This window comes from Rousettus aegyptiacus, unplaced genomic scaffold, assembly GCF_014176215.1.
Source record: "Rousettus aegyptiacus isolate mRouAeg1 unplaced genomic scaffold, mRouAeg1.p scaffold_m13_p_3, whole genome shotgun sequence".
NCBI classification, from domain to species: domain Eukaryota; kingdom Metazoa; phylum Chordata; class Mammalia; order Chiroptera; family Pteropodidae; genus Rousettus; species Rousettus aegyptiacus.
In genome coordinates, this window is record NW_023416306.1 from 37,242,619 (window position 1) to 37,259,852 (window position 17,234).

The following is a 17,234-nucleotide window of genomic DNA, read 5'->3' on the forward strand; positions in this document are numbered from 1 at the left end:
ACCATGAGCAAATTACAGTTAACATGTTGCTGTATCTTCCCCTAGATATATCCCTAACCACATGGAGATCCATTGTATACACATAAGCATAAAATGTACATACGCACATAGAATTTACTCTATTGATTATCTTGTATTATGCTCTCTTCATGTAATAATTTTATAATTGCCAAAATTATTAATTTTACTACATGATATTCTACCTGTTTATATAGCATAATTCATTTAACCAAATTCTTATTGTCGACCAATGCTATTTTTTAAAAGCAATTTCCTGTGTTGAATATATGTGTATATTTATATAGCATCATATATTATTTTTATCCTGATAGTACATAATATTGAAATAAAAACCATCATAAATCATTGTCCACATATAATTGTATGCTAAGGTTCATTCCTAGAAGTAGAGCTGCTAGTTTAAAAGCTATATATATATTTTTAATGTAGTTAATAAAAATTTTCCTTCAAAAATGTTTTCTAATTTACATGTTGCCAAACAGTACATTAGACTATGCTTATTACCAATAATTCCAATTGTTTCTCATTTCAATAAGTCATTTAGAAAAGACTATGGTTTATGATTACTATTATTTTAAAAATTTTATTACTATACAGGTTAAACACTTCTTTCATTGTTATTGGTAGTTTGTACTTTTTAGTGTGTGTGAAATTCCATTGATCATCTATGCCTGTTTTACCACTGAGGTATTTTTTATTGATTTGTAAAAGTGCTTCATCTAATTATAATAATGACAATTGTATGCAATATTGTTGGAACATATTATATACCACATGCTCTTCCCTTTGATTTTCCTTATCATGATTTTGAATGTATATTTCTGATTTTATACTTTTAACACCTAATGTAAGAAGACTACTCACTTTTTTTATGCTTTATATTGTACCTTCTTTCACATTAAGCTCTTAAAACCATTGAAATGTGTTTCTTTATATACATGAAGAATTGATTGTTCCATTTTCATTTGTTTGACTCTTTTCTCAAGAAATATGGTATCATTTTATTCTTCCTCTTCCTTTTCCCTTCTCTTTCTGAACAATTTAGTTTTAAAGACACCCCTATTGGGGATGTCAGAGTACAGATGAAAATGTACATCTGCTAGAATGTGGATGTAATGAGAACAATTATTACTGAAATATTCCAGCAGAAGAAGCATAACTTGACTCTAATATGAGGAAATGTAAGGCACACCCAAAGAAAGGTAGACATCTACTATGCAGTGAGGGTAGAAAGTGGAAGCTCCAGTGACCCAAGTAGAGTATCCGAGCTCAAGAAGAGTGAGGAGGATGAATGTGCAAAAGGGCTTTCCCAGAGGAGGGTGGTGGAGCCTGAGCGGGGTCCCAGGGCGGTCTGGTGTGGTTAGGCAGGGTGGCAGTGAGGTGAGGAGAGCCACTGTGTAGGTGTGCTGCTCACCACAGACTATCAGAGCCCAGGCTGGTTAAAGAGGGCTTTTACATGTCAGTACACCCCTATTGGGGATGTCAGAGTACAGATGAAGTGAGGAGGGTGGCGGATAGACACAGACTGTCAGAAACCTGGGGGCATGAAGAGGGCAGCAGCAATGGTAGATTTGTTACAAGTTAATCACATCAGTAAACTCCGAAAAAGGGAGTCAGTTACGTCAATATTAGAAAAGGGAGCTACACTGGTCAATTGGCTTTGAGGCGTCAGTACGTGCTCAAGGGTTGCAGATATAGGTAGACCTAGAAATAAATATAGAGTAAATGATGTGTGTGAATACACAGAAAAATCTCTGTAGCTCCTTCCATTGGTAAAAAGCAACTGGGATTAGCAATGAATAGTAATGAGGGCACCTAGCACTCAGGTCTTGTTTCCACTAAAAGGAACACAGTTACCTTAGATAAAAGTCTATTCCACAGTCAAAGCAGAGAAAGTACAAGATGAGCCCAGAATATATCATTGTGTCAGAAAGTAAAGAAGTGCTCAAAGGATGATAGAGACATATGAAAGGGACACAGAATCCCTTTGAAAAGGGCTCCCATTAGAAAATCTGAGATAATTTGAGCATGAAAACTGTGGGTCCCAGGTCTGGCTGTGATTCAGGCTCACAGCTAAGGAAAGGACTCCGGATTTAGAATGTTACATTAATGTAGTAGGGTGCCTGCGCCTAACTTAGGTAAGTATGATTCAGCTTATTGTACCACGCATGTGTAGCGGAATGCCACTATTGTCTCTGAGATATATAAAGCCCATGCAGTCCCCTAGTACAGAGGCGCGCTCTCCACTATAAAGTTTGTGCCTGCCACTTCATTCTAATGTCGGTTCCTCGTGCGTTCTTTCAACTGGCATCTCACTAATGAAACCTTCCCTTTTTGATCAGCTTGGTGCTGACAAAAACAAATATTAAAAAATTATAACCACTGAATAAAGTAGAGACGCATGAATCCACACCAATACAAATGAAGAAATAGAAAGTTTAATGAGGGACAGGGTATTTTGTATCATTCCAAAGTATCTTCTTATATGATATTTATCAATTGAAAATGGAAAAGTAACGTTGGTATGGAGTAACTTGGCCAACACCACTTTAATCAACTGAACAAAGGTAAATATTACTAGTAACGGGATGAAGGAAAATGTACATCTGCTAGAATGTGGATGTAATGAGAACAATTATTACTGAAATATTCCAGCAGAAGAAGCATAACTTGACTCTAATATGAGGAAATGTAAGGCACACCCAAAGTAACAGATATTTTACAAAACAATTGATATATAATTTTCAAAACTGTCAAGGTATGAAATACAAGGGAAAAATGAGGAACAGATCCAGACTGAAAGAAAACAAAGAAATGCGACAAGTAAATGAAACATGCAAAATTGAATGGGATCCTTTCGCCAAGTGAAGAAACTTGACTGGGGTCAAAAGTTCAGATCGTAGTTAATTTCCTGATTTTTTTTTTTGCTTTCAGAAAATACAATCATAATCTGAAAATAATAATTTTATATTTTTCTCTTTTTCAAATTTTTCATGTCCTATTCTACTGGCAAGAACTTTTTAGGAGCTTTTTTCCTTATTCATGAAAATAGAAGGCATTATTATATAATTTATGATTTTAATAAGATTATTTCTCATGTTTGTACCTGTGAGAACATTGTTGGTTTTATACTAAGAATGTACCTTCCTATTCCTAGATTGATATACTTCTATTATAAAAAAGACAATCTGTTTTTCTGAATCTATTGAGATTAATGTGTGGTTTTTCTGCTTCGACCTATTTGATATGAGCATATTTACTTTTGCTCAATAATTTATACATCCCTGAAATAGATCTTAATTTGGTTGGAGGTAATAAATAGTTAAATATATGGTTAAAATAGGTTTACTAATATTTACTTATAATTTTATAATTTTTCACCTGTATGTGAGAAACTTATCTGTATTTTTTTCATCATGCTTTTTACTTAATGTTTTAGTGTGAGACAATGCTAACAAAACAAGATTTACGACATTGCAGTTTTCTCTGTTGAAACAATAGATATGTCTCTCAATTATATTCTTGATGTATTTCAAAATTATTAGCGTACAGGTTTAGTTTCAACAATCCTTTTCTCTGCATACCTTAGATTAAAGGTCAGCAAACTTTTTCCTTAAAGGGCCATATAGTAAGGAGCTATCTGGCTTTGCAGGCCAAATGGTCTGTCTCTGTCACAATTACTGAACTCTGCCTTTATAGCATGAAAGCAGCCATAGTGGAATAAATGAAAGAGCATGGCTATTTCCAATAAAACCTTATTTATCAAGACAGATGGGCAGTTGAAATTAAGCCTGAGCTATAGCTTGCTAACTCCTGCTGTATTTTAGATATTTTTTGTAATTTCTTAAATTAAATGTTAAATATTAAGTTTCTGCTTTTTCCCTTTAATATTTAAAGCATATAGAAACATTTACTTTCCTCTGGGTACAACTTTGGAAAGCTCTCATAAATTTTTATATGTAATGTTCTTAACACTGACATTTTTCTGTATATTATGTAATTTAATTTACATTTAAAAATTATTTACTAAAGCAGTTAGTTTCTTTTTTCTAATATAAGGAAATAAAAAAAAGAAGGCTTTAGAAATAGGTCATAGGTAAAAATAAATGAGGGAACACAACTCAGTGGCACTTTAGTAGTAGCAAGTGCACATGTCATTCAATGAAAGTGTGACAGGCTCAGGAATTTAACTTGCTGTCTTATGCTGCCAGAACTACAGCTCTTTGGATGCATAGTGTGGCCAGAAAAAAAAAAAACACAGTATAGAGGATATTAACTACATAGAAAAGCAGTGAATGATGTCAGTGGAATGGCTACAGAGAATGGCTTTAGATTAAAAAATCCTTTGAAAGAATAGGGAAGAAAATAGTTTCCTAGAAATAGAAAGGACAATCATCACACAATTCTGCAAAACTCAGGAGAGGGATAAGTTATTGAGTATTGTTCATTTTATTCTCTTATAATTTTCTTCTTGTATTATGGTCAAAGGATGTATCCTCCACAATAGCCGCATTTTGCAAGGCTTTGGAGCTTTCATTGTGACTCAATATATAAGCAAATTTGACAAGTGTTTGATGATTGTTGAGAGAAAAATGCTAAATCTCTGAAGGACATTATTTACTAATTAATTCATTTGTATGTTCTTGATAGTTCCAGAACCATAAAAAATATATTCATCTTCCATTAATACTATATTCTTTCCAACTTCTCTTGGATTTCTACTAACTACATACCAGAATTTTATATTTTCTTTGAATATTGTAGCCATCATCGATAATACAGTATGAAATTTTTCTCTGGGAGGGAATGAGATAGACACTTGCACTTATGTAATCATGTTACTTTAAAGTTAATAGATAACCTATTTTTCTGCCATAAACTCATGGCGGTTTCATGGACTAACTTTTTTTTAACTTCTGAGTGTAATTTCCCAGACAGAAATTTCGTTATTGGTTTTTGATGAATTATTCCCAGCAAGATTTACAGACAGAAGCCTGATGGCTAGTTATTGATGAGTCAGGTTCATATTTTGTTTTTTTTTTTAGCATCTTCTCTGGCTACATAATTAATAAATAGGGAAGGGGTGGAGATAAGAGCACTGGATATGACTTGGCCTAAAAGCTCGAAAATGCTGTTCTCCTATACACTCCCTCAATTTTACATATGCTACTACTACCATGACCACACAATGAGACAAGAGAGCAAACCAGATGTACAAAGAAAAACAAATGGTTTTCTTGATGATATGCTTTAAAAATACGAATTATCAAGACCCCAGCAGACACTAGGATAGAAGATTGAAAATGAATCCAGTTTTGTTTTGTCATTCAAATCCAAACAAAAGGAAATGAAATGTGGGCGTTTTCCTCTCCATGGTATGTAGTTTCACTTACTCAATTACTTTCTGTACCAATGATTGAGACTCAAGTCTCCTCTCGGAATTGTCCTTCTGATTGGAAATTCATAAAACAATCCCCCAAAAGGTTAGCTGTTATAAGTTTTAGGGATAAAAACTGAGATGGTCTCTGGTTGTAAACTTTATAGCCACATCACCAATTTAGTGCCTCTATCCTCAAATTCTGTGCTAGCTGAATTATAGGGACTGAAGTTGTTATGCCTCTGCCAGACCATATTACTCTAACCTTCCTGAACGTGAAGATGTCTAGCTTCTAGATTATAATCTCAAGAGACTGTGTGTTTTCCTAAGTGTGTACTTATTTTTATAGCAGCTCAAAAGATAAAAAAAAAAAAATGTGAGCAGAAAGAGAGTAATTCATTGCTATAGTCACAATTCAAAATAGAGAGAATTTGAAGGTTGTAGATTTCTTATATTATTTTATGACTTTTTGCTATCAGGCTGTTTCTCATCATAAAAAAAAAAGAAGAAGAAGAAGAAGAAGAAGAAAAAAATCTCCCAGACACCTAAACTGAATGTCACTAAGGCTCACTATCTAAGGCACTATAGCACTGAAGAGCTTTGGAATTCCTAAAGAGATAGGCATTCAACAAAGGAACTGCACTGAGGGAGGTAGCAAGTTAAAATGTCCTCTTTTCCCTTTTGGACTGGTTATTGCAATAAACTTTTCCTCCTTTATGATAGGAAGAGGCGATCAACAGGAAGACTCCCAGATACTAGCATCATGTTCCTATTGCTATCATTAGCTTCCCTAGTCCACCTGGGGGTCTTGGAGGGGTAATGATCCAAAAGTCCAATATATGTTGTACATAAGCAGTAATGCAATAGCAGTATCAAGATATTTTATCTTTGTCAGGCAATTAAAACTTTTGCCAAGTTAATTCAATTTGCTGCTATTTTAAGTTCTATGGGGTAAAAAAAGGAAATACGTTCTTTCTGGTAAATCACAAATTTCACAACACATTTCTTCATACAAGCCCCTTGTTCTACTATTTTGATATATTAAATATCCAGCAATAAATTTCTGAAATCATAAATCTACAATGATAAAATTAATCTTATTGCCGAAGACAAATAAATATTTTATTGCAGTTTTATGAGCTTTTGTTCCTTTTTCACTTGCGAATAGATGTTTAGTGGTATGAAGACATTGTGCTGTTATAACATGTAGTAGAAAAAATACAGCAGTAATAGAATTCATATCTACAAAACTGTTGTGGACCCTTAAGATTGAAAACTCAAGCATATCTTGCTCCCCTCTGAATTTATGAAGAATAATTGGTTAAGAGAAAATATTCGATCATTATATTCAACTCAATTTATATCCTAAAATATTTTGCATATTAATTATGGGCACAAATTCTATTATGTGACACTTTCTTTCTTCTTCTTCCTCTTTTTTTTTTCTTTTGCTGTTAGCAAAAAATAAAAAAAAAAAATGAGTTGCAGGAGGAAGGCAATGGAAACAAACCAAATACAAAAATGTAATTTTTTAATTCTCCAAATTAAATCAAATTATAGAGGTTAATGGAAGTTTTATATGAAAATTTTAATGTAAACAGGAATTGTGAGGATTGGGAATGGAAAAAGCTCAGGCATAAAGTGGCTCTCTGACACCTATAGAAACTTTAATCTGGTTCATTTAAACCTTTCATTAAAACATAGAAATATAGTATGGAAAGATCAGCTAGTTTATTCCCTCCAATATGTAAAACAAAGGAAACTGATGTTTAGAGATAGATTACCTCCCTTGAAAATATTTTATGACAGAAAATGAAGCCATTCAGAACTAAGACGAGATCTGATTTATGTGACTGTCAATACCTTAAATCTAGTTCCTTTTCTATCATAATGAATAAATTGCTAAACATCATATAAAATTTTTTTGCTAATATGGATCAGGTAAATGTCTATAGGAGTGCTATCCAATGAGTACTCCAGTCTAATATGCTCATTATGAATCTTAGCCTTTAGTCATTTCTGCAATATGGTTTTGCTCAGAATATTGCTTAACGCTTTCCTGGGTCTGTTCTTTCAATCCAGACACATCCAATTATTAAACTAATCCCTATCTTCCCCAAATTCATATTTTGTAGACAGAGAGGCATAATTAGAGATGAGAGTATTAAAAAGCACTTTTATTTCTGGCAGGAAGTAATGTGCATATGCCAACTTCACTCACATCCCAGTAAATTGCAAAGAATACCGAAATACTTTGAGAAGCATCCACCAGGTAGATGAGAGCTGTGATTATAATAATGGGTAGGGGGGAAAGTAAACAGGGTATAGAACTTCCAATCTCAGCCAAGACAAAATAACAGGGACCCAATAAGACTCCTGTCTGAAATATACGAACAAAAAAGAAAAGAAAAATATATAAAACAGAAGTTTTTGAGACACTGGATATCGAGCAATGAAGGAAAATAATCCTTCAAGATGGGGGTGGGGGGGAAACACAAACAAACTAAGGTGAGCCCTACAAATGCACCAGCTTACTAAAAAGTCTAGGTTGTAATGCAGGAAGAGAAAACCCAGGCATAGCTCAAGATACTATTTGAGTTGAGAAGATGGAGTTGAGAGTCTGGGTTGGAGATGGCTAGAGTTCCCACATAAGAGTATGAGAGGAGATAGTCCCACAGAAAGAGAACTCGTTAATAAGAACTGTTAATAATAATCCTAATTTTGAATGGCCAGACTCTTTGTTACCAGCTAAGCACACGTTTCCTAGCCTCTTCCTCAGCTAGGTATGGCTATGTTGCTGTTTTGGCCAATGAGATTAAAAAAAAAAAAAATGCTATATGAGGAAACTTTTTCCCTTTTGGCTAGAAGGGGAGTGCAGTAGTTCACGTTTGAGTAGTCTTTTATTTCTTTTTTAAAAAATTAGTTTCAAATATATAGTACATTGGTTAGGCATTTATATAGTTTATAGAATGATCCTCTTAATTGCTCCTTCTCTCCTCTGGTTTTCCACCTAGCCATTATATTAACGCTAACTGTATTCCTTATGCTGTACTCCCCATCCCCATGACCATCTATCAACTAATAATTTGTACTTCTTTAACCCTTCACCCCATTCTCCCACACCCCCTCCATGCCCATCCTCTCTGTCTGTCACCAAATTGTCCTCTATATTTGTTTTTTGATTAGTTTGTTCTTTTCGTTCCTTAGATTCCACATATAAGTGAAATTATATGGTATTTATCCTTCTGTCTGATTTATTTCACTTAGCATAATAACCCCTAGGTCCATCCATGTTGTTGCAAATGTAATTCCATTGTATATATGAACCCTAACTTTATTCAATTGTCTGTTGATGGGAATTTAAGTTGCTTCCATATCTTGGCTATTGTAAATTGTGCTGCTATGAATATTGGGGTGCATAGGCCTGTCAATTTTGTTTATTCTTTCAGAGAACCAGTTCTTGGTTTCATTAATCTTTTGCATTATTTTTTTAAACTATATTTCATTTATTTTTGCTCTGATCTTTATTATTTCCTTTTTCCTATTCACTTTGGGCTTTGTTTGCAGTTTTTTTAAGTGTGAAGTCAGATTATTTATTTAAGCTTTTTCTTGTTTCTTGAGGTAGGCCTGTATTGCTATGAATTTCCCTCTTAGGACTGCTTTCATTGTGTCCCATTGATTTTGAGTTTTTGTGTTTTCATTTTCATTAGTCTCTAGATATCTTCTGATTTCTTCCTTGATTTCATTAATAATTCATTCATTATTTAGTAGTACGTTATTTAGTCTCCATGTGTTTGTATATTTTCCAGTTTTTTCTTGTAGTTGATTTTTAGTTTCATACCATTGTGATCAGAGAAGATGATTGATATGATTTCAATCTTCTTAAATCTATTGAGACTTGTTTTGTGTCCTAACATGTGCTCTATCCTGGAAAATGTTCTATGTGCACTTGAGAAGAATGTATATTCTGCTGCTCCAAGGTGAAACATTGAAAATATCAATTAAATCCATCTGACTTAGTGTATCATTTAAGGCTGCTGTTTCCTTGTTGATTTTGTCTGCAAGATCTGTCTATTAGAGCCAATGGGGTGTTAAAATCTCTTACGATGAGTGTATTACTGTTGATATCACCCTTTATGTAGATTAATAATTGCTTTATAGATGCAGGTGCACCTGTGTGGGGTACATATATGTTTATTAGGGTTATGTCCTCTTGATTTATCGATCCCTTTATCATTATGTAATGCCCTTCTTTGTTTTAAAGTTTATTTTATCTGATATAAGTATCACTACCCCAGCTTTTTTTTTTTCTTTAATTCCATTTGTGTGAAATATCTTTTTCCATCCTTTTACTTTCAATCTGTGAGTGTCATTTGATCTGAAGTGGGTCTCATATAGAAAGTATATGTATGGGTCGTGTTTTCTTATCCATTCAGCTACCCTACATCTTTTGATTGGAGCATTTAATGCATTTACATTTAAAGTGATTACAGATAAGTACATAGTTACTGTCATTTTTATTATTCATATTTGTTATTTCTATTCCCCCTTATCTTTTTATAGAAGTCCCTTTAACATTTCTTGTAATACGGGCTTGTTGATGATGAATTCTTTAAACTTTTTTGTGTCTGGGGAGCTCTTTATCTCATCTTCCATTTTAATCGAAAGCCTTGCTGGGTAGAGTATTTGTGGGTATAGATTCTTGTTTTTCATAACTTGAATATTTCTTGTCAGTCCCTTCTGGTCTGCAAAGTTTCCACTGAGAAATCAGAAGACATTCTTATGGGGGTACCCTTGTAAGTAACTAGCTGCCTTTCTCTTGCTGCTTTTAAGATTCTCTCTTTGTTTATGACCTTTGGCATTTTACTTATGATGTGTCTTGGTGTGAGTCTGTTTGAATTCCTCTTGTTTGGGACTCTGTGATTCCTGAACTTGTATGTCTAATTCCTTTGCCAGGTTACAGAAGTTTTCCATCATTATTTATTCAAATAGATTCTCAATCCCTTGCTCTCTCTTTTCCCCTTCAGGTACTCCTAAGATCTGAATATGGTTACGCTTCATATTGCCCCAGAGGTCTCTTAAACTATTCCCCTTTTTTAAAGTTATTTTTTCTTTTTGTTCTTTTTGGGTATATTCTGCTCCCTTGTTTCCCAGTTCACTGATTCGATCTTCTGCTTCATCTAACCTACTGTTGAATCCTTCTAGTGTATTCTTCATTTCTGTCTGGTTCTTTCTTATGGTTTCAAAACCCTTTTTAATGCTTACTATCTCTCTGTTGAGATTCTCATTGTGTTCATCCATTCCCCCCTCTAAGTTTATTGAGCCTCCTTATAACCATTATTTTGAATTCTGTCTCTGGTAGGCTGCTTGCCTCCATTTCATTTAGCTTATTTTCTGGAGTTTTCTCCTGTTATTTCATTTGTGGCATGTTTGTTTTCTCATTTTATTAGCTTCTCTGTGTTCATTTCTATGTGTCAGGAATATTTGTTTTATCCCTTAACCTTGGCCAGATGGCATAATGTGGAAGGTGTCCTGTGTGGCCCACTGGCACACTCTCCCTGATCCCCTATGCTGTGGTCTCTGGATGTGATCTTTGTGTGGGTCGTGTGTGATCGATCTTATATTGTCAATAAGTCTTTATTGTTGTTAGCACATCAGTAATTGGAATTAGTGCTCAGGCTGACTCATGGGAACTGGCTGTATGAGGGCTGACCCCACTGAGTGGGATTTGCCCTAGCAGGCTTGTGTTCTTGCCGCAACAACCCTTTGTGTGTACCACTAATGGGGCTAGTCAGGAATTGCTTTGTTGTGGTCTGGTGTCAGCCTCCAGATGCACTGGTTTTGTGACCCCTTGGGAGGGTGTCCCCCATAGACTGCTACTTTTGATTGCTCAGGGATACCAGGTGGGAGCTACAAAATGATCCACAGATGGTTGTTGCCTATGCTGCATCTATAGATAAGTGGAAGAGAAAACATTGTAGGCAGAAGTCCAATTATTCCCCTTCCTGACCTAGGGTAGTTTAGCAGAGGGACCAGTGCTCCTCCAGATCTGATTGCCTTGCTTTTCAGTTGCCCATAAGTCTTTGAAACTGGAAAAGCCTTGGGGTAATATTTATGTTGGGTGGTGCAAAGACCCCGGGAGTCTCCTGGATCTATTGAGTAAATTTCCCCTGTCACTGCAGTATCAGTTTATATGCCAACACTGTCTCTCTGGTTCCCTGTACAAGTTTCTAATGATAGCAAGGTCAGATGCTGCCCACCTTGGGCCTGAATGTGCCACCCTGAGGCATTGGCTACTGCCTAGCAACACGCAGCACGCACTTTGTGTATTGGAAAGCAGGAGCTCAGGGAGTCAAGGACCGTCAGGCCAATACAGCCTCAGATCTGGTGTACTTCTGTGCCTGGGTGTTTCCGTTGTAGTCACAGATCACAGTGAGACCAGTGCCATCTGGGGTGGTCCCACAGACCCTTACATTCCCTGAATGCAATATTGCAACTCTTGCAGGCAGCTGATTTCCATGCAGTGCTCACCCTGTGCTAGTCAAAGTTTGTTGCCTGTGTGGATTGGGAGACCCAGGGGGAGGGCCAGGGTTGTTGGCAGGTCACTGTCAATGGGCCACCTACTGCAATTTGTGGGTAGGGTGGGGCAGGGTCTCAGAGAGACAATGGCAGTCAGATCAATACAGCCTCAGTCTTGCTGCAATTTTGGTAACCATTTGCGTGTTCCCGCAGAAGTCTCAGATCACAGCAAGACCAGCTGCTGTGTGGGACCGGCTCACAGATCCCCAAGATCCGCCCAGGTTCATGTTGCCAGCAATGATCTGCCTGACCCTATCTTGGAAATGCAGCTCACAGTGCTGGCTGCCAGCTGTGAATGCTTGGCCTTGAATCAGCACAGAGAGCGGCAAACATCCAGTAAAGAAAGCCCTGGGCAATCTGCAGGTTGGATGGGGTGAGCTGATCTCCTCAAGCCAGCACTTCCTAATGGCCTTGAGGGAGGGGTCTGCACAGTCGAGCTGGCACAGTCTATAGATTGCCCATTAGGGAGGTGGGACTAACGCACAATGGTAGCTCCCCTTCTAGCCCTCCTTCTGGTGCCAGATAATGCAGACTTTCTCAGTATTAATCCACAGTATTAATCCTCTGACCCACTTCCAGTGTCCCAGGTGAGTGTCTGCAGGTCAGAAATCCTGTGTGCGGGTCCTTCAAAGGGGCTTCTAGGGTTTCAATCTCCTTCTGTCCTAGCCCAGACAGCTGGCATCCCTCTGGTTTTTTACAGTCACAGTTATTGGAATCTCCTCTTCCCTGGCCTGTGACCTTAGGTTGGGGAAACCCTAAATGAGGCCAGGACCCTTCTCTCCTTCAGAGGGGCCTCTGCAGCCTGGAACTCCCTCCTGGTGATCCTCCACCACCCGTGGGTGTGGGTCCACCCCAATTCTTGACATTGCCCCTCCTACTGGCTTCAATGTGGCTTCTTGATATTATCAGACATAGGTGTTATGATCAGCTGGACTTCAGGTGATTCTCCACATTGATTATTTTGTAATATGGTTGTAATTTCAATGCAGACCTGGGAGGAGGCAAACTCGGCTTTTAGCTAGTCTGCCACCTTCCCAGTACTTCCCTATCTACTCAAGGCTTGATTTGGGCCAGTGGTGACCCGGCTCTTGGCCTCAATTCCAAGTCTGAGCAGTCTTACAGGACAATGAAAGAATTATAGAAAGCCAAGGCATCTGAACTTTTGTGTCTTTTGCCCACATTAATGGCCTGCAGAGATATCCATAGTCCAGTTAGAATTTCAGTTATTGGTCAAGCAAGATGACCAAGATCATATCAATTAATTTTATACACATGACCTAGTTACATCTGGTAGCTCTCTTCCCTCTGCACACCCTTGATTCATACCCTCGGGGCCATGGAGATTATTCCGTTGCTCCTACAACTATATGTTAGGATACGGGAAATCTGTTGGATAGGTAGAAAGTGTAGACAAAAAAAAAAGAAGTATTTTTAATATTGAAACCTGCTGACTCTGTAGGATCTACCCAAATATTGGAGCATAAGCCTGTCTGGGAATTTTCTGCCTCTCCATTCCACCTCTCCAGTAATCAGCCTATGCAGATGGGACAGAGATCTACTCTGTGGGACTCACTAATGTTGAATTACTCATCTCTCCTTATTCTTGGAGTGGGAAGCAAGAAAGTTTTGTTCTTACTAAAGTATGGTCCAAAATATTCTTTCTATGCCTTGAGTACTTCCTATTTCATTAAGGATCCAGATTTTTGAAAATCAAAAGTTACCCCCAGTTTTTATTGTTAAATCCCATTCTTGATTCACTGCCAAGAGAAAAGACTACCTAAACCAGTTTAAAAAATAAAGTTGGACATTACAGGAGAAACTAATCAGCGATGATATAAAAATATTATCCTACCACAAGATTTAATGATCCTCAAGCTTTCCGCCTGGTTTTCAAGCTGCTGGGTGTTCTGATCTGAAGAAAAAAGATGATTAACAACTTTAGAAGCTAATTTTATTTTATTTTTTAAGAAACTATTCCCTTTTGTTTCTTAATAGAAAAAATTATTTGTAATAAATTCTCAGCTTCTTTTACAGGGGAATATTGCCCTTTCTGCCCCGGTGGTGCTAAATTTCAGACATACTAAAAATGTGGCATGCAGCAATCAAGTACAGGTCATATAAAAAAAGCAGAGAATGACAATGTACAACTGAAGCCTATGCAAACTGGATAAAACCACAATATTCTATGAATTCACAAAAGATGAACAGAGCATGTCAGAGACATTTAGGAAGCTTTGGATTATTCATACAGGATTGGAAACACTGAAAAGACCTAAGGAAAAACAGGTTTATAAATCACATTAAAAGAAAACATATGTAAGTAGCTCACTCCTTTATTCTTCCTTATCTTCCAAATTATATTGTTTTTATAGAAAAAAGGAACCAACTGAGATTCGACTAGCAGCCACCCTCTCTCCTCCCTACCATCGCATGATCTCCTTCCTCAAAATAAAAATGCCATGTGATTTGCTGAATAATTCTAAAGTAATAGTGATAGAATATGCTGAAACGTTAATTGACATTTCTTGCTCCAAGTTTCCTTCTGCTCATTTTCTTCCCTACTCCCAATGGTTGGGCAATAGTGATAGCTTTCTGTATGCCTTCACCCTTCAGGAATAAACAGCCAATTTTTTTTTATTTCCATTATTGAAAACTTGATGAAAAGAAAATTTATTGTAAGTAAAAACACTTGTGATTTGCAATGTTTGTGATTTGATAGAGAAAGGCATTGTGGGCTTAAGATCCAGAGCCTGTGGATTTAACACACAGCTTTCATTTAAAAACAAAAACAACAAAAAAGAAACCAAAACAAAACATAGGATGGAGGATACAGGTTGATGCCATGCGAAGTTGTTTTCCCACCAGAGGAGAAACACAGAAATATTTCCTGGACTGTAGAAATGAGTTTGAAGAAATTGGAAAATAGGGCTAGAAATTAAAAGTCTGGCTTGTTCTCTAGTCTCTGTTTATGCCCACATTTACTACCTGCCAATACTGTGGCTGAAACCTCAATTAAGGATGGAAATAAGAAAGCAAAAAAGGCTTATGTCTCAATTTCCAACTGGAACTCTTGGAGGAGGAGGTGGTCACTCAACACAAAGTGATTACAATATATTACAAATGATGAGGTATGCTCTGGTATAAAAATATTTTTTTGGAAATATAATTAGAGATAGAAAAAGTATTTAAATATAAGGATACTATAAATAGTGAAACATACATAAAAATAATACTAGGACAGAAGAATTTTTAGATTAGCAATGTGAGTTGCTTTGCAGATACTCTCCCCCAATAAACAACAATAATTGGTGAAAAGTATTAAAAATTTTTAAATCTCTAGGTGTCCTTAAGTCATACATCAAATGCAGAAACATTTACTTCAGAAAATCTACTAAACTTGGTAAGAACAGAAAGTGTCAGTAACGTCTGAGCCATGACGTGTTTCCTTCCCCTTCCCAGGACACAGTAAGGGAAGTTCTGCTATAGGCATGTCAAGCTAAGAATATGGGGTTCTGTTTCACCATAGCTCTAAGTCTAGAGTTATGGTTTCTCTCCAGAAGAGGCAGGCCACCAGTATTCTCATCCCTGCTTCCTCCAGTTCCATGATGTAGGAACTCTATTTTATTCAAAAATAGCAGAGAAATTGGGGACTCTCTTTCTCTACCCAGCACTTTGTCATAGGAAAGAAGTTCTATTCTAGGCATAGACAGCTGAGAATGCTCGGCGCTAATCATCCTTGTCCCAGCTCATGTGTATAGCAAAGGTGCTACAACAGCAAAAGTAAGCTGAATAGACCAGAGGCTACCATTGTCTAGAACTCTGCTCATAGAACATAGGTGTCTCTATAAGAGAAACTAACTACTGTCCTTACCCTCAACTCTGGAACAGTAGCATCTGTGTTCTGTCCAAGGGGAAGAGGAAGGCTCTAAGAGCAAAGAGGTCCACAGTTCTCTCTAAGAGGACTCACTTTATATGGAACAGAGTGTGGAGAAGTTCAAGCCTAAGGGCACAGCAGAACACAATGGAAGTTTTGGTGGCGAGTAATTAAGAGGTGAGCTTGTAGCTCTGTAATAGCAATCAGAGAAAAGGCAGAACAGCTAGAAGGTTATCAAAAATAATAAAGGAAAGAAACAGCTAATAAAAACCTTCTTGGAAGGTGGAGGAAACCTTAAGATCTGGCCACAAATACTACTCCTGCAAACAGAAGTTATAATAATGTTTCTGTTCAGACACAATTGGATCAGACTTCAAAGTCATTTAATTATGACGATGTTGTCAAAAACAATAGAAGAATGAGCTATAAATTAGCAAAAGCTAACTTCTGGGTAGACCAAGCTAGTAGCTTGACAAGTTGTTCATGAAAAGAGACAGTCAAGGAGAACCTGGGAACCTACTCAGTGGGATAGGAGGAGTCAGGGTAACAGTATATATCCCCAAGGCTGTGCATTTTGAGGAGCCATATCAAAAGTTGTACATTTCAGGAAAAATAGTCTTCATTTAACTAGTTCAGGTAAGTAACTAAAAGAACAAATAAATAAAATAAAAATTTTTTTAAAAAGTCATCTAGCAAACAATGACAAATTCAGGGGTAGGTGACAGTATCAGAGTTGCTATAATATATTATAAAAATGTTCAGTTTTCAACAAAGATTACAAATTATAAGACAAGCAAATAAATAAGAAGGTGTAGCACATATTCAGAATTAAAAGGAAAATAAAACAGGAAAAATAAACTGCCTTTAAGAAAGCCCAAATATATTTAGCAGACAGAGACTAAAGTAGGAAGTATAAATATATCCAAAGAACTAAAAGAAGTGATGCTTAAAGAATTAGAGGAAAGTATGATGATAACGTTTCACCTCATAGAGAATATCAATGGAAAATAGAAATTATTAAATGAATCGAAAGAAAATTCTGGAGTTCAAAAGTCCAGTAACCCAATAACAAAATTATTAGAAGTGCTCAGTAATCGATGGGATTTGAGAGAAGAACAAATCAGTAACCATGAAGATAGATTGGCAGAGATCATAGAATTTGAGAGCAGAAAGCAAAAAGAATGAGGAACTATTTTCACCATCTTCTCAGTCACTAGCTCAGTTCTCTTCTGAGTGCACTGATTACTTGGAACCATATTCCTGAGTCTTGACCTTGATTATTTCCTGGAATTCCTGGCCACTCTGTTCCATTTACTTGATGAGACTCCCTTACACATAAACACTTCCCTGAATGAAGCTGAATTCATCATGACCTTGTCACAA